This window comes from Urocitellus parryii, unplaced genomic scaffold (genome assembly GCF_045843805.1).
Source record: "Urocitellus parryii isolate mUroPar1 unplaced genomic scaffold, mUroPar1.hap1 Scaffold_950, whole genome shotgun sequence".
NCBI classification, from domain to species: Eukaryota; Metazoa; Chordata; class Mammalia; order Rodentia; family Sciuridae; genus Urocitellus; species Urocitellus parryii.
Window position 1 is genome coordinate 43,023 of NW_027554245.1, and position 23,863 is coordinate 66,885.

The window sequence follows — 23,863 nt, forward strand, 5'->3', positions numbered from 1 at the left end:
GGAGACAAAAGAGAGGGATGCCCATGAAAAACAACCATGACTGGCCTGCTCCGCAGCCTGCTGCTCCTCAGTTCACACTCTTTAGGGACTGCAGCCTTTTCAGTTGCCCTTGCCATGCCGGCCTGAGCTCAGTTCCCATGTGGCTCTTAAGCTGCCCAACAAACTCTTCCAGCCACAGGAAACCCATCTGAGAAACTCCATCCAACTCTGCAAGCCAATCTGACCCTGACTCCTTCCCTCCACGGGATGTCCAAGCAAGAAAGGGCGAACTTGAGAAAGCACGTCCTCTGGAAACCTCCTGCCTTTCTGGGCCATCGCCACGGGCATCTGGGAGCCCTAGGTGACGTCCATTCCAACAGCAGCTCCGGCCCCACCCATACGTTCCAATGCCTGAACCCCACAACTTGTGCAGGAGAGGAGACCCTCAGCGCCTGTCCAGCGCCTATGAAAGGCACTTGGCACAGAGGGGAATTTCATCACTCTCTACCTCCTTCAGGCACAGGCAACAATCCTTGCGCACTACTTTGGACCCACTTAGGCCTTTCCACTACCCAAACCATTCGCGGCTGTCCTATGCTCAAAAACTAGAAGCTGACGTATCGGGTTCGCAGGCGCCTCCTACAAGAGAAGTCATCCCTGAGGTCTGCCACCACGGTGGCTCATTCGGGATCCAAACTGCCTATATGCTCTTTCAGAATGCACAGCAACCACCATGCATGCAGCCTCACGGGCGGACCAAAAGCACACAAGGATACTAAGGCTTTTTCCTGAAGCACTTCTGATGCCCCAACTCGAGAGCCAACCATCTATCAGGAGGATCCATTAACAGAAGTGGCAGCAAAAGTACCCGCTTGCGGTAAGACCCAGTTCTCCATGTGCATTCCCTCTATGTCCATCTACTCATCCAGGCACTGGTCCCTCTGGAGACCCACCCTTCCTTCTCCTGGTGGACCGTGGCTCCAGCCAACATTGTGTGGCAATACCACTGGCAACACTAGCATTTCCACGAGAAGAGAAAACCCATCAGACTCCCGGAAACACCACGCTCCTGTGCACTAAAGCAGGGTCTCCCATGCTTTGAGCTGGGCCCGCCTCCGCCTTCCGACGAAAGTGGACCTCAATTTTTCTCTGGAACACCCAGCAGACCAGCACGGTGCTACTCGCCTTGGCAAAAACGTCTCCAGTCCACAAGAGGAGGAAAGCTATTCTCCTGTGCCACGGCCCAGAACCTCCTAGTATGGCTGAACCCCACCGCCTAACACCCTTTAGGAAATCATCCCGGGCAGGCCAATGTCTTCCTCAACGTCTGGAGCTCTGGACCACACATGCATGCCGAAACCAAAAGAGGACTGACCCTCAGAGGACTACAGGCTCGGGGTCCTAACGCCAGGTGAACTCGGCTGAAATGGGCCTTCCCTTCCAGGGTCCATTCCGACACAGCCCCAGTCGAAAAAGGGCCACAGGGTTCTCCCGTCCACCACCCAGCTCACTGCAGCCCCCTACGTCTACGTGGTGGACATCAGTTTCGATGAGAGAGACGGTATAGAGTTTTCACTCATTTTGTTCAGCTTCCAAGGAATGTTTTTGTGGGAGTCATCATCGATCCATGCTTGTGACCCTCACCCGGCAAGGAGCAACCTCGGTGACTTGGGGCCAGGAGACGCTTACCATCCTCAGCTACGAAGGGCCACACTCAGGAAACAGAGGGCACGGGCATGCGGGTGTTCCCCGTCCTCCCTGAGCATCTTCCCACAGCCAGAGAAGCCGGCGGCAACCGTTCACTGCTTTCGTGGAAACACGACCTGCCCTGCGTATGCAAGGAGACAAAAGAGAGGGATGCCCATGAAAAACAACCATGACTGGCCTGCTCCGCAGCCTGCTGCTCCTCAGTTCACACTCTTTAGGGACTGCAGCCTTTTCACTTGCCCTCGCCATGCCGGCCTGAGCTCAGTTCCCATGTGGCTCTTAAGCTGCCCAACAAACTCTTCCAGCCACAGGAAACCCATCTGAGAATCTCCATCCAACTCTGCAAACCAATCTGACCCTGACTCCTTCCCTCCACGGGATGTCCAAGCAAGAAAGGGCGAACTTGAGAAAGCACGTCCTCTGGAAACCTCCTGCCTTTCTGGGCCATCGCCACGGGCATCTGGGAGCCCCAGGTGACGTCCATTCCAACAGGAGCTCCGGCCCCACCCACACGTTCCAATGCCTGAACCCCACAACTTGTGCAGGAGAGGAGACCCTCAGCGCCTGTCCAGCGCCTATGAAAGGCACTTGGCACAGAGGGGAATTTCATCACTCTCTACCTCCTTCAGGCACAGGCAACAATCCTTGCGCACTAATTTGGACCCACTTAGGCCTTTCCACTACCCAAACCGTTCGCGGCTGTCCTATGCTCAAAAACTAGAAGCTGACGTCTCGGGTTCGCAGGCGCCTCCTACAAGAGAAGTCATCCCTGAGGTCTGCCACCACGGTGGCTCATTCGGGATCCAAACTGCCTATATGCTCTTTCAGAATGCACAGCAACCACCATGCATGCAGCCTCACGGGCGGACCAAAAGCACACAAGGATACTAAGGCTTTTTCCTGAAGCACTTCTGATGCCCCAACTCGAGAGCCAACCATCTATCAGGAGGATCCATTAACAGAAGTGGCAGCAAAAGTACCCGCTTGCCGTAAGACCCAGTTCTCCATGTGCATTCCCTCTATGTCCATCTACTCATCCAGGCACTGGTCCCTCTGGAGACCCACCCTTCCTTCTCCTGGTGGACCGTGGCTCCAGCCAACATTGTGTGGCAATACCACTGGCAACACTAGCATTTCCACGAGAAGAGAAAACCCATCAGACTCCCGGAAACACCACGCTCCTGTGCACTAAAGCAGGGTCTCCCATGCTTTGAGCTGGGCCCGCCTCCGCCTTCCGACGAAAGTGGACCTCAATTTTTCTCTGGAACACCCAGCAGACCAGCACGGTGCTACTCGCCTTGGCAAAAACGTCTCCAGTCCACAAGAGGAGGAAAGCTATTCTCCTGTGCCACGGCCCAGAACCTCCTAGTATGGCTGAACCCCACCGCCTAACACCCTTTAGGAAATCATCCCGGGCAGGCCAATGTCTTCCTCAACGTCTGGAGCTCTGGACCACACATGCATGCCGAAACCAAAAGAGGACTGACCCTCAGAGGACTACAGGCTCGGGGTCCTAACGCCAGGTGAACTCGGCTGAAAAGGGAATTCCTTTCAGGGTCCATTCTGACACAGCCCCCGTCCAAAAAGGGCCACAGGGTTCTCCCCTCCACCACCCAGCTCACTGCAGCCCCCTACGTCTACGTGGTGGACCTCAGTTTCGATGAGAGAGACGGTATAGAGTTTTCACTCATTTTGTTCAGCTTCCAAGGAATGTTTTTGTGGGAGTCATCATCGATCCACGCTTGTGACCCTCACCCGGCAAGGAGCAACCTCGGTGACTTGGGGCCAGGAGACGCTTACCATCCTCAGCTACGAAGGGCCACACTCAGGAAACAGAGGGCACGGGCATGCGGGTGTTCCCCGTCCTCCCTGGGCATCTTCCCACAGCCAGAGGAGCCGGCGGCAACCTTTCACTCCTTCCGTGGAAACACGACCTGCCATGCGTATGCAAGGAGACAAAAGAGAGGGATGCCCATGAAAAACAACCATGACTGGCCTGCTCCGCAGCCTGCTGCTCCTCAGTTCACACTCTTTAGGGACTGCAGCCTTTTCAGTTGCCCTCGCCATGCCGGCCTGAGCTCAGTTCCCATGTGGCTCTTAAGCTGCCCAACAAACTCTTCCAGCCACAGGAAACCCATCTGAGAAACTCCATCCAACTCTGCAAGCCAATCTGACCCTGACTCCTTCCCTCCACGGGATGTCCAAGCAAGAAAGGGCGAACTTGAGAAAGCACGTCCTCTGGAAACCTCCTGCCTTTCTGGGCCATCGCCACGGGCATCTGGGAGCCCTAGGTGACGTCCATTCCAACAGCAGCTCCGGCCCCACCCATACGTTCCAATGCCTGAACCCCACAACTTGTGCAGGAGAGGAGACCCTCAGCGCCTGTCCAGCGCCTATGAAAGGCACTTGGCACAGAGGGGAATTTCATCACTCTCTACCTCCTTCAGGCACAGGCAACAATCCTTGCGCACTACTTTGGACCCACTTAGGCCTTTCCACTACCCAAACCATTCGCGGCTGTCCTATGCTCAAAAACTAGAAGCTGACGTCTCGGGTTCGCAGGCGCCTCCTACAAGAGAAGTCATCCCTGAGGTCTGCCACCACGGTGGCTCATTCGGGATCCAAACTGCCTATATGCTCTTTCAGAATGCACAGCAACCACCATGCATGCAGCCTCACGGGCGGACCAAAAGCACACAAGGATACTAAGGCTTTTTCCTGAAGCACTTCTGATGCCCCAACTCGAGAGCCAACCATCTATCAGGAGGATCCATTAACAGAAGTGGCAGCAAAAGTACCCGCTTGCGGTAAGACCCAGTTCTCCATGTGCATTCCCTCTATGTCCATCTACTCATCCAGGCACTGGTCCCTCTGGAGACCCACCCTTCCTTCTCCTGGTGGACCGTGGCTCCAGCCAACATTGTGTGGCAATACCACTGGCAACACTAGCATTTCCACGAGAAGAGAAAACCCATCAGACTCCCGGAAACACCACGCTCCTGTGCACTAAAGCAGGGTCTCCCATGCTTTGAGCTGGGCCCGCCTCCGCCTTCCGACGAAAGTGGACCTCAATTTTTCTCTGGAACACCCAGCAGACCAGCACGGTGCTACTCGCCTTGGCAAAAACGTCTCCAGTCCACAAGAGGAGGAAAGCTATTCTCCTGTGCCACGGCCCAGAACCTCCTAGTATGGCTGAACCCCACCGCCTAACACCCTTTAGGAAATCATCCCGGGCAGGCCAATGTCTTCCTCAACGTCTGGAGCTCTGGACCACACATGCATGCCGAAACCAAAAGAGGACTGACCCTCAGAGGACTACAGGCTCGGGGTCCTAACGCCAGGTGAACTCGGCTGAAATGGGCCTTCCCTTCCAGGGTCCATTCCGACACAGCCCCAGTCGAAAAAGGGCCACAGGGTTCTCCCGTCCACCACCCAGCTCACTGCAGCCCCCTACGTCTACGTGGTGGACCTCAGTTTCGATGAGAGAGACGGTATAGAGTTTTCACTCATTTTGTTCAGCTTCCAAGGAATGTTTTTGTGGGAGTCATCATCGATCCATGCTTGTGACCCTCACCCGGCAAGGAGCAACCTCGGTGACTTGGGGCCAGGAGACGCTTACCATCCTCAGCTACGAAGGGCCACACTCAGGAAACAGAGGGCACGGGCATGCGGGTGTTCCCCGTCCTCCCTGAGCATCTTCCCACAGCCAGAGAAGCCGGCGGCAACCGTTCACTGCTTTCGTGGAAACACGACCTGCCCTGCGTATGCAAGGAGACAAAAGAGAGGGATGCCCATGAAAAACAACCATGACTGGCCTGCTCCGCAGCCTGCTGCTCCTCAGTTCACACTCTTTAGGGACTGCAGCCTTTTCACTTGCCCTCGCCATGCCGGCCTGAGCTCAGTTCCCATGTGGCTCTTAAGCTGCCCAACAAACTCTTCCAGCCACAGGAAACCCATCTGAGAATCTCCATCCAACTCTGCAAACCAATCTGACCCTGACTCCTTCCCTCCACGGGATGTCCAAGCAAGAAAGGGCGAACTTGAGAAAGCACGTCCTCTGGAAACCTCCTGCCTTTCTGGGCCATCGCCACGGGCATCTGGGAGCCCCAGGTGACGTCCATTCCAACAGGAGCTCCGGCCCCACCCACACGTTCCAATGCCTGAACCCCACAACTTGTGCAGGAGAGGAGACCCTCAGCGCCTGTCCAGCGCCTATGAAAGGCACTTGGCACAGAGGGGAATTTCATCACTCTCTACCTCCTTCAGGCACAGGCAACAATCCTTGCGCACTAATTTGGACCCACTTAGGCCTTTCCACTACCCAAACCGTTCGCGGCTGTCCTATGCTCAAAAACTAGAAGCTGACGTCTCGGGTTCGCAGGCGCCTCCTACAAGAGAAGTCATCCCTGAGGTCTGCCACCACGGTGGCTCATTCGGGATCCAAACTGCCTATATGCTCTTTCAGAATGCACAGCAACCACCATGCATGCAGCCTCACGGGCGGACCAAAAGCACACAAGGATACTAAGGCTTTTTCCTGAAGCACTTCTGATGCCCCAACTCGAGAGCCAACCATCTATCAGGAGGATCCATTAACAGAAGTGGCAGCAAAAGTACCCGCTTGCCGTAAGACCCAGTTCTCCATGTGCATTCCCTCTATGTCCATCTACTCATCCAGGCACTGGTCCCTCTGGAGACCCACCCTTCCTTCTCCTGGTGGACCGTGGCTCCAGCCAACATTGTGTGGCAATACCACTGGCAACACTAGCATTTCCACGAGAAGAGAAAACCCATCAGACTCCCGGAAACACCACGCTCCTGTGCACTAAAGCAGGGTCTCCCATGCTTTGAGCTGGGCCCGCCTCCGCCTTCCGACGAAAGTGGACCTCAATTTTTCTCTGGAACACCCAGCAGACCAGCACGGTGCTACTCGCCTTGGCAAAAACGTCTCCAGTCCACAAGAGGAGGAAAGCTATTCTCCTGTGCCACGGCCCAGAACCTCCTAGTATGGCTGAACCCCACCGCCTAACACCCTTTAGGAAATCATCCCGGGCAGGCCAATGTCTTCCTCAACGTCTGGAGCTCTGGAGCACCCATGCATGCCGAAACCAAAAGAGGACTGACCCTCAGAGGACTACAGGCTCGGGGTCCTAACGCCAGGTGAACTCGGCTGAAAAGGGAATTCCTTTCCAGGGTCCATTCTGACACAGCCCCCGTCCAAAAAGGGCCACAGGGTTCTCCCCTCCACCACCCAGCTCACTGCAGCCCCCTACGTCTACGTGGTGGACCTCAGTTTCGATGAGAGAGACGGTATAGAGTTTTCACTCATTTTGTTCAGCTTCCAAGGAATGTTTTTGTGGGAGTCATCATCGATCCACGCTTGTGACCCTCACCCGGCAAGGAGCAACCTCGGTGACTTGGGGCCAGGAGACGCTTACCATCCTCAGCTACGAAGGGCCACACTCAGGAAACAGAGGGCACGGGCATGCGGGTGTTCCCCGTCCTCCCTGGGCATCTTCCCACAGCCAGAGGAGCCGGCGGCAACCTTTCACTCCTTCCGAGGAAACACGACCTGCCATGCGTATGCAAGGAGACAAAAGAGAGGGATGCCCATGAAAAACAACCATGACTGGCCTGCTCCGCAGCCTGCTGCTCCTCAGTTCACACTCTTTAGGGACTGCAGCCTTTTCAGTTGCCCTCGCCATGCCGGCCTGAGCTCAGTTCCCATGTGGCTCTTAAGCTGCCCAACAAACTCTTCCAGCCACAGGAAACCCATCTGAGAAACTCCATCCAACTCTGCAAGCCAATCTGACCCTGACTCCTTCCCTCCACGGGATGTCCAAGCAAGAAAGGGCGAACTTGAGAAAGCACGTCCTCTGGAAACCTCCTGCCTTTCTGGGCCATCGCCACGGGCATCTGGGAGCCCTAGGTGACGTCCATTCCAACAGCAGCTCCGGCCCCACCCATACGTTCCAATGCCTGAACCCCACAACTTGTGCAGGAGAGGAGACCCTCAGCGCCTGTCCAGCGCCTATGAAAGGCACTTGGCACAGAGGGGAATTTCATCACTCTCTACCTCCTTCAGGCACAGGCAACAATCCTTGCGCACTACTTTGGACCCACTTAGGCCTTTCCACTACCCAAACCATTCGCGGCTGTCCTATGCTCAAAAACTAGAAGCTGACGTATCGGGTTCGCAGGCGCCTCCTACAAGAGAAGTCATCCCTGAGGTCTGCCACCAAGGTGGCTCATTCGGGATCCAAACTGCCTATATGCTCTTTCAGAATGCACAGCAACCACCATGCATGCAGCCTCACGGGCGGACCAAAAGCACACAAGGATACTAAGGCTTTTTCCTGAAGCACTTCTGATGCCCCAACTCGAGAGCCAACCATCTATCAGGAGGATCCATTAACAGAAGTGGCAGCAAAAGTACCCGCTTGCGGTAAGACCCAGTTCTCCATGTGCATTCCCTCTATGTCCATCTACTCATCCAGGCACTGGTCCCTCTGGAGACCCACCCTTCCTTCTCCTGGTGGACCGTGGCTCCAGCCAACATTGTGTGGCAATACCACTGGCAACACTAGCATTTCCACGAGAAGAGAAAACCCATCAGACTCCCGGAAACACCACGCTCCTGTGCACTAAAGCAGGGTCTCCCATGCTTTGAGCTGGGCCCGCCTCCGCCTTCCGACGAAAGTGGACCTCAATTTTTCTCTGGAACACCCAGCAGACCAGCACGGTGCTACTCGCCTTGGCAAAAACGTCTCCAGTCCACAAGAGGAGGAAAGCTATTCTCCTGTGCCACGGCCCAGAACCTCCTAGTATGGCTGAACCCCACCGCCTAACACCCTTTAGGAAATCATCCCGGGCAGGCCAATGTCTTCCTCAACGTCTGGAGCTCTGGACCACACATGCATGCCGAAACCAAAAGAGGACTGACCCTCAGAGGACTACAGGCTCGGGGTCCTAACGCCAGGTGAACTCGGCTGAAATGGGCCTTCCCTTCCAGGGTCCATTCCGACACAGCCCCAGTCGAAAAAGGGCCACAGGGTTCTCCCGTCCACCACCCAGCTCACTGCAGCCCCCTACGTCTACGTGGTGGACCTCAGTTTCGATGAGAGAGACGGTATAGAGTTTTCACTCATTTTGTTCAGCTTCCAAGGAATGTTTTTGTGGGAGTCATCATCGATCCATGCTTGTGACCCTCACCCGGCAAGGAGCAACCTCGGTGACTTGGGGCCAGGAGACGCTTACCATCCTCAGCTACGAAGGGCCACACTCAGGAAACAGAGGGCACGGGCATGCGGGTGTTCCCCGTCCTCCCTGAGCATCTTCCCACAGCCAGAGAAGCCGGCGGCAACCGTTCACTGCTTTCGTGGAAACACGACCTGCCCTGCGTATGCAAGGAGACAAAAGAGAGGGATGCCCATGAAAAACAACCATGACTGGCCTGCTCCGCAGCCTGCTGCTCCTCAGTTCACACTCTTTAGGGACTGCAGCCTTTTCACTTGCCCTCGCCATGCCGGCCTGAGCTCAGTTCCCATGTGGCTCTTAAGCTGCCCAACAAACTCTTCCAGCCACAGGAAACCCATCTGAGAATCTCCATCCAACTCTGCAAACCAATCTGACCCTGACTCCTTCCCTCCACGGGATGTCCAAGCAAGAAAGGGCGAACTTGAGAAAGCACGTCCTCTGGAAACCTCCTGCCTTTCTGGGCCATCGCCACGGGCATCTGGGAGCCCCAGGTGACGTCCATTCCAACAGGAGCTCCGGCCCCACCCACACGTTCCAATGCCTGAACCCCACAACTTGTGCAGGAGAGGAGACCCTCAGCGCCTGTCCAGCGCCTATGAAAGGCACTTGGCACAGAGGGGAATTTCATCACTCTCTACCTCCTTCAGGCACAGGCAACAATCCTTGCGCACTACTTTGGACCCACTTAGGCCTTTCCACTACCCAAACCATTCGCGGCTGTCCTATGCTCAAAGACTAGAAGCTGACGTCTCGGGTTCGCAGGCGCCTCCTACAAGAGAAGTCATCCCTGAGGTCTGCCACCAGGGTGGCTCATTCGGGATCCAAACTGCCTATATGCTCTTTCAGAATGCACAGCAACCACCATGCATGCAGCCTCACGGGCGGACCAAAAGCACACAAGGATACTAAGGCTTTTTCCTGAAGCACTTCTGATGCCCCAACTCGAGAGCCAACCATCTATCAGGAGGATCCATTAACAGAAGTGGTAGCAAAAGTACCCGCTTGCGGTAAGACCCAGTTTCTCCATGTGCATTCCCTCTATGTCCATCTACTCATCCAGGCACTGGTCCCTCTGGAGACCCACCCTTCCTTCTTCTGGTGGACCGTGGCTCCAGCCAACATTGTGTGGCAATACCACTGGCAACACTAGCATTTCCAGGAGAAGAGAAAACCCATCAGACTCCTGGAAACACCACGCTCCTGTGCACTAAAGCAGGGTCTCCCATGCTTTGAGCTGGGACCGCCTCTGCTTTCCGACGAAAGTGGACCTCAATTTTTCTCTGGAACACCCAGCAGACCAGCACGGTGCTACTCGCCTTGGCAAAAACTTCTCGAGTCCACAAGAGGAGGAAAGCTATTCTCCTGTGCCATGGCCCAGAACCTCCTAGTACGGCTGAACCCTAACGCCGAACACCCACTAGGAAATCATCCCGGGCAGGCCAATGTCTTCCTCAACGTCTGGAGCTCTGGACCACCCATGCATGCCGAAACCAAAAGAGGACTGACCCTCAGAGGACTACAGGCTCGGGGTCCTAACGCCAGGTGAACTCGGCTGAAATGGGCCTTCCCTTCCAGGGTCCATTCCGACACAGCCCCCGTCGAAAAAGGGCCACAGGGTTCTCCCCTCCACCACCCAGCTCACTGCAGCCCCCTACGTCTACGTGGTGGACCTCAGTTTCGATGAGAGAGACGGTATAGAGTTTTCACTCATTTTGTTCAGCTTCCAAGGAATGTTTTTGTGGGAGTCATCATCGATCCACGCTTGTGACCCTCACCCGGCAACGAGCAACCTCGGTGACTTGGGGCCAGGAGATGCTTACCATCCTCAGCTACGAAGGGCCACACTCAGGAAACAGAGGGCACGGGCATGCGGGTGTTCCCCGTCCTCCCTGGGCATCTTCCCACAGCCAGAGGAGCCGGCGGCAACCTTTCACTCTTTCCGTGGAAACACGACCTGCCATGCGTATGCAAGGAGACAAAAGAGAGGGATGCCCATGAAAAACAACCATGACTGGCCTGCTCCGCAGCCTGCTGCTCCTCAGTTCACATTCTTTAGGGACTGCAGCCTTTTCAGTTGCCCTCGCCATGCCGGCCTGAGCTCAGTTCCCATGTGGCTTTTAACCTGCCCAACAAACTCTTCCAGCTGCAGGAAACCCATCTGAGAATCTCCATCCAACTCTGCAAACCAATCTGACCCTGACTCCTTCCCTCCACGGGATGTCCAAGCAAGAAAGGGCGAACTTGAGAAAGCACGTCCTCTGGAAACCTCCTGCCTTTCTGGGCCATCGCCACGGGCATCTGGGAGCCCCAGGTGACGTCCATTCCAACAGGAGCTCCGGCCCCACCCACACGTTCCAATGCCTGAACCCCACAACTTGTGCAGGAGAGGAGACCCTCAGCGCCTGTCCAGCGCCTATGAAAGGCACTTGGCACAGAGGGGAATTTCATCACTCTCTACCTCCTTCAGGCACAGGCAACAATCCTTGCGCACTACTTTGGACCCACTTAGGCCTTTCCACTACCCAAACCGTTCGCGGCTGTCCTATGCTCAAAAACTAGAAGCTGACGTCTCGGGTTCGAAGGCGCCTCCTACAAGAGAAGTCATCCCTGAGGTCTGCCACCACGGTGGCTCATTCGGGATCCAAACTGCCTATATGCTCTTTCAGAATGCACAGCAACCACCATGCATGCAGCCTCACGGGCGGACCAAAAGCACACAAGGATACTAAGGCTTTTTCCTGAAGCACTTCTGATGCCCCAACTCGAGAGCCAACCATCTATCAGGAGGATCCATTAACAGAAGTGGCAGCAAAAGTACCCGCTTGCGGTAAGACCCAGTTTCTCCATGTGCATTCCCTCTATGTCCATCTACTCATCCAGGCACTGGTCCCTCTGGAGACCCACCCTTCCTTCTCCTGGTGGACCGTGGCTCCAGCCAACATTGTGTGGCAATACCACTGGCAAAACTAGCATTTCCACGAGAAGAGAAAACCCATCAGACTCCCGGAAACACCACGCTCCTGTGCACTAAAGCAGGGTCTCCCATGCTTTGAACTGGGCCCGCCTCCGACTTCCGACGAAAGTGGACCTCAATTTTTCTCTGGAACACCCAGCAGACCAGCACGGTGCTACTCGCCTTGGCAAAAACGTCTCCAGTCCACAAGAGGAGGAAAGCTATTCTCCAGTGCCACGGCCCAGAACCTCCTAGTATGGCTGAACTCCACCGCCTAACACCCTTTAGGACATCATCCCGGGCAGGCCAATGTCTTCCTCAACGTCTGGAGCTCTGGACCACCCATGCATGCCGAAACCAAAAGAGGACTGACCCTCAGAGGACTACAGGCTCGGGGTCCTAACGCCAGGTGAACTCGGCTGAAATGGGCCTTCCCTTCCAGGGTCCATTCCGACACAGCCCCTGTCGAAAAAGGGCCACAGGGTTCTCCCCTCCACCACCCAGCTCACTGCAGCCCCCTACGTCTACGTGGTGGACCTCAGTTTCGATGAGAGAGACGGTATAGAGTTTTCACTCATTTTGTTCAGCTTCCAAGGAATGTTTTTGTGGGAGTCATCATCGATCCACGCTTGTGACCCTCACCCGGCAACGAGCAACCTCGGTGACTTGGGGCCAGGAGATGCTTACCATCCTCAGCTACGAAGGGCCACACTCAGGAAACAGAGGGCACGGGCATGCGGGTGTTCCCCGTCCTCCCTGGGCATCTTCCCACAGCCAGAGGAGCCGGCGGCAACCTTTCACTCTTTCCGTGGAAACACGACCTGCCATGCGTATGCAAGGAGACAAAAGAGAGGGATGCCCATGAAAAACAACCATGACTGGCCTGCTCCGCAGCCTGCTGCTCCTCAGTTCACATTCTTTAGGGACTGCAGCCTTTTCAGTTGCCCTCGCCATGCCGGCCTGAGCTCAGTTCCCATGTGGCTCTTAAGCTGCCCAACAAACTCTTCCAGCCACAGGAAACCCATCTGAGAATCTCCATCCAACTCTGCAAACCAATCTGACCCTGACTCCTTCCCTCCACGGGATGTCCAAGCAAGAAAGGGCGAACTTGAGAAAGTACGTCCTCTGGAAACCTCCTGCCTTTCTGGGCCATCGCCACGGGCATCTGGGAGCCCCAGGTGACGTCCATTCCAACAGGAGCTCCGGCCCCACCCACACGTTCCAATGCCTGAACCCCACAACTTGTGCAGGAGAGGAGACCCTCAGCGCCTGTCCATCGCCTATGAAAGGCACTTGGCACAGAGGGGAATTTCATCACTCTCTACCTCCTTCAGGCACAGGCAACAATCCTTGCGCACTACTTTGGACCCACTTAGGCCTTTCCACTACCCAAACCATTCGCGGCTGTCCTATGCTCAAAAACTAGAAGCTGACGTCTCGGGTTCGCAGGCGCCTCCTACAAGAGAAGTCATCCCTGAGGTCTGCCACCATGGTGGCTCATTCGGGATCCAAACTGCCTATATGCTCTTTCAGAATGCACAGCAACCACCATGCATGCAGCCTCAGGGGCGGACCAAAGCACACAAGGATACTAAGGCTTTTTCCTGAAGCACTTCTGATGCCCCAACTCGAGAGCCAACCATCTATCAGGAGGATCCATTAACAGAAGTGGCAGCAAAAGTACCCGCTTGCGGTAAGACCCAGTTTCTCCATGTGCATTCCCTCTATGTCCATCTACTCATCCAGGCACTGGTCCCTCTGGACACCCACCCTTCCTTCCCCTGGTGGACCAGCACGGTGCTACTCGCCTTGGCAAAAACGTCTCCAGTCCACAAGAGGAGGAAAGCTATTCTCCTGTGCCACGGCCCAGACCTCCTAGTATGGCTGAACTCCACCGCCTAACACCCTTTAGGAAATCATGCCGGGCAGGCCAATGTCTTCCTCTACGTCTGGAGCTCTGGACCACCCATGCATGCCGAAACCAAAAGAGGACTGACCCTCAGAGGACTCCAGGCTCGGGGTCCTAACGCCAGGTGAACACGGCTGAAAAGGGCCTTCCCTTCCAGGGTCCATTCTGACACAGCCGCCGTCCAAAAAGGGCCACAGCCAAGAATACTAAGCGGCCACACGCACATGGACGGGGCCACGGCCCAGCTGTGGGCATCGGCCGGCCTAGGAATTCGCCCAGGAGGAGGACAAGTATGGGAAGCCCCGGCGGCTATCCCTGGCCCCTGCCACCTCTGCCTCTGCCTCTGCCTCTGCCTCTGCCTCTGCCTCTGCCAACGTGTGCCGGACCTCAGTCACGATGAGCGAGACGGTAGTGGGTTTTCACTCATTTTGTTCAGCTTTTCCAAGGAATGTTATTGGAGGACTCATCATCGATCCAAGCACGCCGGACGCACCAACCGCGTCCACGCCCCGGGCCGGGACGGGCCGGGGCCCGAACGAGCACAGTCACGGGGAAGGTATTTGCACACCAACCCTCATAGCCCCCAACAACTGGCTCGGCACGGGGGAGGTGGACAAGCCAAGCTTACCGTCTTCGCCACGCTCCGGCCTGGGTCCCAGTCGAGAACACGGGGCTGCCAAACACCAAACAGGACCCCACGGCATCAGCAGAGGTGGGCACGCTCCACTCAGCCACCAGGAACGCCTCCCTCGCCCGCCACCTCGTCCTGAAGAGTGTACACAAGTGACAAGCAACCATGAGAACAACGGCCCGGTGCCAGGGCTCTCCTGTCCGATGCCAGCTTCCTGTCGGCTGAGTATACTCCCCAAGCCTCACCATACACTGTCCTGCATCCCCAATCCACAGGGAGCGCATCCACAATCCCGCACCTGGGGGCTAGTTCCGCACAACGGGGAACCTGGGCGCGCCATCTTGGGAGGACAGTTTGCTACAGGCCTCGCTTTCCGCACCTTCTAGGCTTCACCAGGGGTATGCCTGCTGCAATTGTCCCCATCCGCCTTGTACCTGTCCTCCCCTTCACCCTCCACACTCCACCCCGCTGCCCGCTGCGAGAAGCTCTGCTACACCCTCACCCACTGGTCCTCTAACAAAGGGAGGGCCAGGGCTAGCCCTCTCCAGACAACCTCATGCCTCCAGGTCATCCCAACCTTTCAAATAGGGCGCCTGGACACCTCACACCTGTTGTTCCCCAGCAGGCCTGGCTCTGCGGAGCATGCGGTTCCGCTCAGCTAAGAATACCCAGCGGCCCCTTGCACACGGACGGGGCCACAAACCCAGCTGTGGGCACCGGCCGCGCCTAGGACTTCGCCCAGGAGGAGGACAAGTATGGGAAGCCCCGGCAGCTATCCCTGGCCCCTGCCCCCTCTGCCTCTGCCTCTGCCTCTGCCTCTGCCAACGTGTGCCGGACCTCAGTCACGATGAGCGAGACGGTAGTGGGTTTTCACTCATTTTGTTCAGCTTTTCCAAGGAATGTTATTGGAGGACTCATCATCGATCCAAGCACGCCGGACGCACCAGCGGCGTCCACGCCCCTGGCCGGGCCGGGGCCCGACCCAGCACATTTAGGGGGCGGTATGCCCACGCCAATTCCTGCCTATCCTCCAACAACTGGCTTGGCACCGTGGAGGTGGACAAGCCAAGCTTACCGTCTTCGCCACGCCCCGGCCTGGGTCCCAGTCTCGAACACGGGGATGCCAACCAGAAAACAGGACCCCACGGCCTCAGCACAGGTGGGCACGCTCCAAGCAGCCACCAGGCACGCCTCCCTCGCCCGCCACCTCGTCCTGAAGAGTGCACACAAATGACAAGCAACCATGAGAACAAAGGCCCCGGGCCAGGGCTCTCCTCTCCCATGCCAGCTTCCTGTAGGCTGAGTAAAATCCTCAATGCTCAGGATACACTCTCCTGCATCCCCCATATACTCAGAGCTAATGGAGAATCGCACATCTGGGCGCTACGGCCACACACCCGGAGACCTTGCGCGGGCCATCTAGGGAGGATAGATTGCCACAGGCCTCGCTTCCCGCACCCTGCACTCATCGCCAGGGGTCTGCCTGCTGCAACATTCCACTTCCGCCTTGTTCCTGTCCTCCACTCCACCCCTCTGCCCCCTGAGATAACGTATGCTACACCCTCACCCACTGGTCCCATCAGGAAAGGGAGGGCCAGGGCTAGGCAACCTCGTGCCTACAGGCAACCTCGTGCCTCCAACTCATCCCAACCTTTTAAAGGAGGGCGCTAGGACACCTCACACCGGTGCTGCCCCAACAGGCCTGACTCTTTCCAGCACCTGACTCGGTTCAGCCAAGAATACCCAGTGGCCACACGCACATGGACGGGGCCACGGCCTAGCTGTGGGCATCGGCCGGCCTAGGAATGCGCCCTGGAGGAGGACAAGTATGGGAAGCCCCGGCGGCTATCCCTGGCCCCTGCCACCTCTGCCTCTGCCTCTGCCTCTGCCTCTGCCTCGGCCTCTGCCAACGTGTGCCGGACCACAGTCACGATGAGCGAGACGGTAGTGGGTTTTCACTCATTTTGTTCAGCTTTTCCAAGGAATGTTATTGGAGGACTCATCATCGATCCAAGCACGCCGGAGGCACCAACCGCGTCCACGCCCCGGGCCGGGACGGGCCGGGGCCCGAACGAGCACAGTCACGGGGAAGGTATTTGCACACCAACCCTCATAGCCCCCAACAACTGGCTCGGCACGGGGGAGGTGGACAAGCCAAGCTTACCGTCTTCGCCACGCTCCGGCCTGGGTCCCAGTAGCGAAAACGGGGATGCCAAACACCAAACAGGACCCCACGGCATCAGCAGAGGTGGGCACGCTCCACTCAGCCACCAGGAACGCCTCCCTCGCCCGCCACCTCGTCCTGAAGAGTGTACACAAGTGACAAGCAACCATGAGAACAACGGCCCGGTGCCAGGGCTCTCCTGTCCGATGCCAGCTTCCTGTCGGCTGAGTATACTCCCCAAGCCTCACCATACACTGTCCTGCATCCCCAATCCACAGGGAGCGCATCCACAATCCCGCACCTGGGGGCTAGTTCCGCACAACGGGGAACCTGGGCGCGCCATCTTGGGAGGACAGTTTGCTACAGGCCTCGCTTTCCGCACCTTCTAGGCTTCACCAGGGGTATGCCTGCTGCAATTGTCCCCATCCGCCTTGTACCTGTCCTCCCCTTCACCCTCCACACTCCACCCCGCTGCCCGCTGCGAGAAGCTCTGCTACACCCTCACCCACTGGTCCTCTAACAAAGGGAGGGCCAGGGCTAGCCCTCTCCAGACAACCTCATGCCTCCAGGTCATCCCAACCTTTCAAATAGGGCGCCTGGACACCTCACACCTGTTGTTCCCCAGCAGGCCTGGCTCTGCGGAGCATGCGGTTCCGCTCAGCCAAGAATACCCAGCGGCCGCTTGCACACGGACGGGGCCACAAACCCAGCTGTGGGCACCAGACGCGCCTAGGACTTCGCCCAGGAGGAGGACAAGTATGGGAAGCCCCGGCAGCTATCCCTGGCCCCTGCCACCTCTGCCTCTGCCTCTGCCTCTGCCTCTGCCTCTGCCAACGTGTGCCGGACCTCAGTCACGATGAGCGAGACGGTAGTGGGTTTTCACTCATTTTGTTCAGCTTTTCCAAGGAATGTTATTGGAGGACTCATCATCGATCCAAGCACGCCGGACGCACCAGCGGCGTCCACGCCCCTGGCCGGGCCGGGGCCCGACCCAGCACATTTAGGGGGCGGTATGCCCACGCCAATTCCTGCCTATCCTCCAACAACTGGCTTGGCACCGTGGAGGTGGACAAGCCAAGCTTACCGTCTTCGCCACGCCCCGGCCTGGGTCCCAGTCTCGAACACGGGGATGCCAACCAGAAAACAGGACCCCACGGCCTCAGCACAGGTGGGCACGCTCCAAGCAGCCACCAGGCACGCCTCCCTCGCCCGCCACCTCGTCCTGAAGAGTGCACACAAATGACAAGCAACCATGAGAACAAAGGCCCCGGGCCAGGGCTCTCCTCTCCCATGCCAGCTTCCTGTAGGCTGAGTAAAATCCTCAATGCTCAGGATACACTCTCCTGCATCCCCCATATACTCAGAGCTAATGGAGAATCGCACATCTGGGCGCTACGGCCACACACCCGGAGACCTTGCGCGGGCCATCTAGGGAGGATAGATTGCCACAGGCCTCGCTTCCCGCACCCTGCACTCATTGCCAGGGGTCTGCCTGCTGCAACATTCCACTTCCGCCTTGTTCCTGTCCTCCACTCCACCCCGCTGCCCCCTGAGATAACGTATGCTACACCCTCACCCACTGGTCCCATCAGGAAAGGGAGGGCCAGGGCTAGGCAACCTCGTGCCTACAGGCAACCTCGTGCCTCCAACTCATCCCAACCTTTTAAAGGAGGGCGCTAGGACACCTCACACCGGTGCTGCCCCAACAGGCCTGACTCTTTCCAGCACTTGACTCGGCTCAACCAAGAATACTAAGCGGCCACACGCACATGGACGGGGCCACGGCCCAGCTGTGGGCATCGGCCGGCCTAGGAATTCGCCCAGGAGGAGGAAAGTATGCGCCCCGGCAGCTATCCTGGAGCCTGCCACCTCTGCCTCTTCCTCTGCCTCTGCCTCTGCCCAACGTGTGCCGGACCTCAGTCACGATGAGCGAGACGGTAGTGGGTTTTCACTCATTTTGTTCAGCTTTTCCAAGGAATGTTATTGGAGGACTCATCATGGATCCAAGCACGCCGGACGCACCAGCGGCGTCCACGCCCCTGGCCGGGCCGGGGCCCGACCCAGCCACATTTAGGGGGCGGTATGCCCACGCCAATTCCTGCCTATCGTCCAACAACTGGCTTGGCACCGTGGACGTGGACAAGCCAAGCTTACCGTCTTCGCCACGCCCCGGCCTAGGTCCCAGTCTCGAACACGGGGATGCCAACCAGAAAACAGGACCCCACGGCCTCAGCACAGGTGGGCACGCTCCAAGCAGCTACCAGGCACGCCTCCCTCGCCCGCCACCTCGTCCTGAAGAGTGCACACAAATGACAAGCAACCATGAGAACAAAGGCCCCGGGCCAGGGCTCTCCTCTCCCATGCCAGCTTCTTGTAGGCTGAGTAAAATCCTCAATGCTCAGGATACACTCTCCTGCATCCCCCATATACTCAGAGCTAATGGAGAATCGCACATCTGGGCGCTACGGCCACACACCCGGAGACCTTGCGCGGGCCATCTAGGGAGGATAGACTTGCCACAGGCCTCGCTTCCCGCACCCTGCACTCATCGCCAGGGTCTGCCTGCTGCAACATTCCACTTCCGCCTTGTTCCTGTCCTCCACTCCACCCCGCTGCCCCCTGAGATAATGTATGCTACACCCTCACCCACTGGTCCCATCAGGAAAGGGAGGGCCAGGGCTAGGCAACCTCGTGCCTACAGGCAACCTCGTGCCTCCAAGTCATCCCAACCTTTTAAAGGAGGGCGCTAGGACACCTCACACCGGTGCTGCCCCAACAGGCCTGACTCTTTCCAGCACCTGACTCGGCTCAGCCAAGAATACTAAGCGGCCACACGCACATGGACGGGGCCACGGCCCAGCTGTGGGCATCGGCCGGCCTAGGAATTCGCCCAGGAGGAGGACAAGTATGGGAAGCCCCGGCGGCTATCCCTGGCCCCTGCCACCTCTGCCTCTGCCAACGTGTGCCGGACCTCAGTCACGATGAGCGAGACGGTAGTGGGTTTTCACTCATTTTGTTCAGCTTTTCCAAGGAATGTTATTGGAGGACTCATCATCGATCCAAGCACGCCGGAGGCACCAACCGCGTCCACGCCCCGGCCGGGACGGGCCGGGGCCGAACGAGCACAGTCACGGGGAAGGTATTTGCACACCAACCCTCATAGCCCCCAACAACTGGCTCGGCACTGGGAGGTGGACAAGCCAAGCTTACCGTCTTCGCCACGCTCCGGCCTGGGTCCCAGTCGCGAACACGGGGATGCCAAACACCAAACAGGACCCCACGGCATCAGCAGAGGTGGGCACGCTCCACTCAGCCACCAGGAACGCCTCCCTCGCCCGCCACCTCGTCCTGAAGAGTGTACACAAGTGACAAGCAACCATGAGAACAACGGCCCGGTGCCAGGGCTCTCCTGTCCGATGCCAGCTTCCTGTCGCTGAGTATACTCCCCAAGCCTCACCATACACTGTCCTGCATCCCCAATCCACAGGGAGTGCATCCACAATCCCGCACCTGGGGGCTAGTTCCGCACAACGGGGAACCTGGGCGCGCCATCTTGGGAAGACAGTTTGCTACAGGCCTCGCTTTCCGCACCTTCTAGGCTTCACCAGGGGTATGCCTGCTGCAATTGTCCCCATCCGCCTTGTACCTGTCCTCCCTTCACCCTCCACACTCCACCCCGCTGCCCGCTGCGAGAAGCTCTGCTACACCCTCACCCACTGGTCCTCTAACAAAGGGAGGGCCAGGGCTAGCCCTCTCCAGACAACCTCATGCCTCCAGGTCATCCCAACCTTTCAAATAGGGCGCCTGGACACCTCACACCTGTTGTTCCCAGCAGGCCTTGCTCTGCGGAGCATGCGGTTCCGCTCAGCCAAGAATACCCAGCGGCCCCTTGCACACGGACGGGGCCACAAACCAGCTGTGGGCACCGGCCGCGCCTAGGACTTCGCCCAGGAGGAGGACAAGTATGGGAAGCCCCGGCAGCTATCCCTGGCCCCTGCCCCCTCTGCCTCTGCCTCTGCCTCTGCCTCTGCAACGTGTGCCGGACCTCAGTCACGATGAGCGAGACGGTAGTGGGTTTTCACTCATTTTGTTCAGCTTTCCAAGGAATGTTATTGGAGGACTCATCATCGATCCAAGCACGCCGGACGCACCAGCGGCGTCCACGCCCCTGGCCGGGCCGGGGCCCGACCAGCACATTTAGGGGGCGGTATGCCCCGCCAATTCCTGCCTATCCTCCAACAACTGGCTTGGCACCGTGGAGGTGGACAAGCCAAGCTTACCCGTCTTCGCCACGCCCCGGCCTGGGTCCCAGTCACGAACACGGGGATGCCAACCAGAAAACAGGACCCCACGGCCTCAGCACAGGTGGGCACGCTCCAAGCAGCCACCAGGCACGCCTCCCTCGCCTGCCCACCTCGTCCTGAAGAGTGCACACAAATGACAAGCAACCATGAGAACAAAGGCCCTGGGCCAGGTTCTCCTCTCCCATGCCAGCTTCCTGTAGGCTGAGTAAAATCCTCAATGCTCAGGATACACTCTCCTGCATCCCCCATATACTCAGAGCTAATGGAGAATCGCACATCTGGGCGCTACGGCCACACACCCGGAGACCTTGCGCGGGCCATCTAGGGAGGATAGATTGCCACAGGCCTCGCTTCCCGCACCCTGCACTCATCGCCAGGGTCTGCCTGCTGCAACATTCCACTTCCGCCTTGTTCCTGTCCTCCACTCCACCCCGCTGCCCCCTGAGATAACGTATGCTACACCCTCACCCACTGGTCCCATCAGGAAAGGGAGGGCCAGGGCTAGGCAACCTCGTGCCTACAGGCAACCTCGTGCCTCCAACTCATCCCAACCTTTTAAAGGAGGGCGCTTGGACACCTCACACCGGTGCTGCCCCCAGCAGGCCTGGCTCTTTCGAGCACCTGACTCGGTTCAGCCAAGAATACCCAGTGGCCACACGCACATGGACGGGGCCACGGCCTAGCTGTGGGCATCGGCCGGCCTAGGAATGCGCCCTGGACGAGGACAAGTATGGGAAGCCCCGGCGGCTATCCCTGGCCCCTGCCACCTCTGCCTCTGCCTCTGCCTCTGCCTCTGCCTCGGCCTCTGCCAACGTGTGCCGGACCACAGTCACGATGAGCGAGACGGTAGTGGGTTTTCACTCATTTTGTTCAGCTTTTCCAAGGAAATGTTTATTGAGGACTCATCATCGATCCAAGCACGCCGGAGGCACCAACCGCGTCCACGCCCGGGCCGGGACGGGCCGGGGCCCGAACGAGCACAGTCACGGGGAAGGTATTTGCACACCAACCCTCATAGCCCCCAACAACTGGCTCGGCACGGGGGAGGTGGACAAGCCAAGCTTACCGTCTTCGCCACGCTCCGGCCTGGGTCCCAGTAGCGAAAACGGGGATGCCAAACACCAAACAGGACCCCACGGCATCAGCAGAGGTGGGCACGCTCCACTCAGCCACCAGGAACGCCTCCCTCGCCCGCCACCTCGTCCTGAAGAGTGTACACAAGTGACAAGCAACCATGAGAACAACGGCCCGGTGCCAGGGCTCTCCTGTCCGATGCCAGCTTCCTGTCGGCTGAGTATACTCCCCAAGCCTCACCATACACTGTCCTGCATCCCCAATCCACAGGGAGCGCATCCACAATCCCGCACCTGGGGGCTAGTTCCCCACAACGGGGAACCTGGGCGCGCCATCTTGGGAGGACAGTTTGCTACAGGCCTCGCTTTCCGCACCTTCCAGGCTTCACCAGGGGTATGCCTGCTGCAATTGTCCCCATCCGCCTTGTACCTGTCCTCCCCTTCACCCTCCACACTCCACCCCGCTGCTGCTGCGAGAAGCTCTGCTACACCCTCACCCACTGGTCCTCTAACAAAGGGAGGGCCAGGGCTAGCCCTCTCCAGACAACCTCATGCCTCCAGGTCATCCCAACCTTTCAAAATAGGGCGCCTGGACACCTCACACCTGTTGTTCCCCAGCAGGCCTGGCTCTGCGGAGCATGCGGTTCCGCTCAGCCAAGAATACCCAGCGGCCGCTTGCACACGGACGGGGCCACAAACCCAGCTGTGGGCACCAGACGCGCCTAGGACTTCGCCCAGGAGGAGGACAAGTATGGGAAGCCCCGGCAGCTATCCCTGGCCCCTGCCACCTCTGCCTCTGCCTCTGCCTCTGCCTCTGCCAACGTGTGTCGGACCTCAGTCAGGATGAGCGAGACGGTAGTGGGTTTTCACTCATTTTGTTCAGCTTTTCCAAGGAATGTTATTGGAGGACTCATCATCGATCCAAGCACGCCGGACGCACCAGCGGCGTCCACGCCCCTGGCCGGGCCGGGGCCGACCCAGCACATTTAGGGGCGGTATGCCCACGCCAATTCCTGCCTATCCTCCAACAACTGGCTTGGCACCGTGGAGGTGGACAAGCCAAGGCTTACCGTCTTCGCCACGCCCCGGCCTGGGTCCCAGTCTCGAACACGGGGATGCCAACCAGAAAACAGGGACCCCACGGCCTCAGCACAGGTGGGCACGCTCCAAGCAGCCACCAGGCACGCCTCCCTCGCCTGCCACCTCGTCCTGAAGAGTGCACACAAATGACAAGCAACCATGAGAACAAAGGGCCCTGGGCCAGGGTTCTCCTCTCCCATGCCAGGTTCCTGTAGGCTGAGTAAAATCCTCAATGCTCAGGATACACTCTCCTGCATCCCCCATATACTCAGAGCTAATGGAGAATCGCACATCTGGGCGCTACGGCCACACACCCGGAGACCTTTGCGCGGGCCATCTAGGGAGGATAGATTGCCACAGGCCTCGCTTCCCGCACCCTGCACTCATCGCCAGGGGTCTGCCTGCTGCAACATTCCACTTCCGCCTTGTTCCTGTCCTCCACTCCACCCCGCTGCCCCTGAGATAACGTTGCTACACCCTCACCCACTGGTCCCATCAGGAAAGGGAGGGCCAGGGCTAGGCAACCTCGTGCCTACAGGCAACCTCGTGCCTCCAACTCATCCCAACCTTTTAAAGGAGGGCGCTTGGACACCTCACACCGGTGCTGCCCCAGCAGGCCTGGCTCTTTCGAGCACCTGACTCGGTTCAGCCAAGAATAACCCAGTGGCCACACGCACATGGACGGGGCACGGCCTAGCTGTGGGCATCGGCCGGCCTAGGAATGCGCCCTGGAGGAGGACAAGTATGGGAAGCCCCGGCGGCTATCCCTGGCCCCTGCCACCTCTGCCTCTGCCTCTGCCTCTGCC

General features: G+C 58.1%; 1 long non-coding RNA gene and 16 other non-coding genes across 17 annotated transcripts; all 17 read right to left on the minus strand.

Annotated features, from left to right (window-relative positions):
- Positions 1-1,514: 1,514 nt before the first annotated feature.
- LOC144253156 (small nucleolar RNA SNORD116) lies at positions 1,515-1,606 on the minus strand. Its single transcript, XR_013343152.1, has one exon. It is a non-coding gene; the product is annotated as a small nucleolar RNA SNORD116 (small nucleolar RNA).
- Positions 1,607-3,332: 1,726 nt separating this feature from the next.
- LOC144253146 (small nucleolar RNA SNORD116) lies at positions 3,333-3,424 on the minus strand. Its single transcript, XR_013343142.1, has one exon. It is a non-coding gene; the product is annotated as a small nucleolar RNA SNORD116 (small nucleolar RNA).
- Positions 3,425-5,151: 1,727 nt separating this feature from the next.
- On the minus strand, positions 5,152-5,243 carry LOC144253147 (small nucleolar RNA SNORD116). The gene has a single exon (XR_013343143.1). It is a non-coding gene; the product is annotated as a small nucleolar RNA SNORD116 (small nucleolar RNA).
- A 1,727-nt stretch (positions 5,244-6,970) lies between these two features.
- On the minus strand, positions 6,971-7,062 carry LOC144253148 (small nucleolar RNA SNORD116). The gene has a single exon (XR_013343144.1). It is a non-coding gene; the product is annotated as a small nucleolar RNA SNORD116 (small nucleolar RNA).
- Positions 7,063-8,789: 1,727 nt separating this feature from the next.
- Positions 8,790-8,881, minus strand: LOC144253149 (small nucleolar RNA SNORD116). Its single transcript, XR_013343145.1, has one exon. It is a non-coding gene; the product is annotated as a small nucleolar RNA SNORD116 (small nucleolar RNA).
- Positions 8,882-10,609: 1,728 nt separating this feature from the next.
- Positions 10,610-10,701, minus strand: LOC144253151 (small nucleolar RNA SNORD116). The gene has a single exon (XR_013343147.1). It is a non-coding gene; the product is annotated as a small nucleolar RNA SNORD116 (small nucleolar RNA).
- A 1,728-nt stretch (positions 10,702-12,429) lies between these two features.
- Positions 12,430-12,521, minus strand: LOC144253152 (small nucleolar RNA SNORD116). Its single transcript, XR_013343148.1, has one exon. It is a non-coding gene; the product is annotated as a small nucleolar RNA SNORD116 (small nucleolar RNA).
- Positions 12,522-14,187: 1,666 nt separating this feature from the next.
- LOC144253158 (small nucleolar RNA SNORD116) lies at positions 14,188-14,281 on the minus strand. Its single transcript, XR_013343154.1, has one exon. It is a non-coding gene; the product is annotated as a small nucleolar RNA SNORD116 (small nucleolar RNA).
- Positions 14,282-14,451: 170 nt separating this feature from the next.
- LOC144253124 (uncharacterized) lies at positions 14,452-16,642 on the minus strand. The gene is made up of 3 exons (XR_013343120.1): positions 16,601-16,642; positions 15,512-15,649; positions 14,452-14,571 (listed from the first exon to the last, which is right to left on the minus strand). It is a non-coding gene; the product is annotated as an uncharacterized LOC144253124 (long non-coding RNA).
- LOC144253159 (small nucleolar RNA SNORD116) lies at positions 15,270-15,363 on the minus strand. The gene has a single exon (XR_013343155.1). It is a non-coding gene; the product is annotated as a small nucleolar RNA SNORD116 (small nucleolar RNA).
- Positions 16,355-16,448, minus strand: LOC144253171 (small nucleolar RNA SNORD116). The gene has a single exon (XR_013343167.1). It is a non-coding gene; the product is annotated as a small nucleolar RNA SNORD116 (small nucleolar RNA).
- Positions 16,643-17,442: 800 nt separating the features above from the next.
- On the minus strand, positions 17,443-17,536 carry LOC144253160 (small nucleolar RNA SNORD116). The gene has a single exon (XR_013343156.1). It is a non-coding gene; the product is annotated as a small nucleolar RNA SNORD116 (small nucleolar RNA).
- A 975-nt stretch (positions 17,537-18,511) lies between these two features.
- On the minus strand, positions 18,512-18,605 carry LOC144253175 (small nucleolar RNA SNORD116). The gene has a single exon (XR_013343171.1). It is a non-coding gene; the product is annotated as a small nucleolar RNA SNORD116 (small nucleolar RNA).
- Positions 18,606-19,567: 962 nt separating this feature from the next.
- Positions 19,568-19,661, minus strand: LOC144253162 (small nucleolar RNA SNORD116). The gene has a single exon (XR_013343158.1). It is a non-coding gene; the product is annotated as a small nucleolar RNA SNORD116 (small nucleolar RNA).
- A 980-nt stretch (positions 19,662-20,641) lies between these two features.
- Positions 20,642-20,734, minus strand: LOC144253154 (small nucleolar RNA SNORD116). The gene has a single exon (XR_013343150.1). It is a non-coding gene; the product is annotated as a small nucleolar RNA SNORD116 (small nucleolar RNA).
- Positions 20,735-21,724: 990 nt separating this feature from the next.
- LOC144253126 (small nucleolar RNA SNORD116) lies at positions 21,725-21,819 on the minus strand. The gene has a single exon (XR_013343122.1). It is a non-coding gene; the product is annotated as a small nucleolar RNA SNORD116 (small nucleolar RNA).
- A 987-nt stretch (positions 21,820-22,806) lies between these two features.
- LOC144253174 (small nucleolar RNA SNORD116) lies at positions 22,807-22,900 on the minus strand. The gene has a single exon (XR_013343170.1). It is a non-coding gene; the product is annotated as a small nucleolar RNA SNORD116 (small nucleolar RNA).
- Positions 22,901-23,863: the final 963 nt, after the last annotated feature.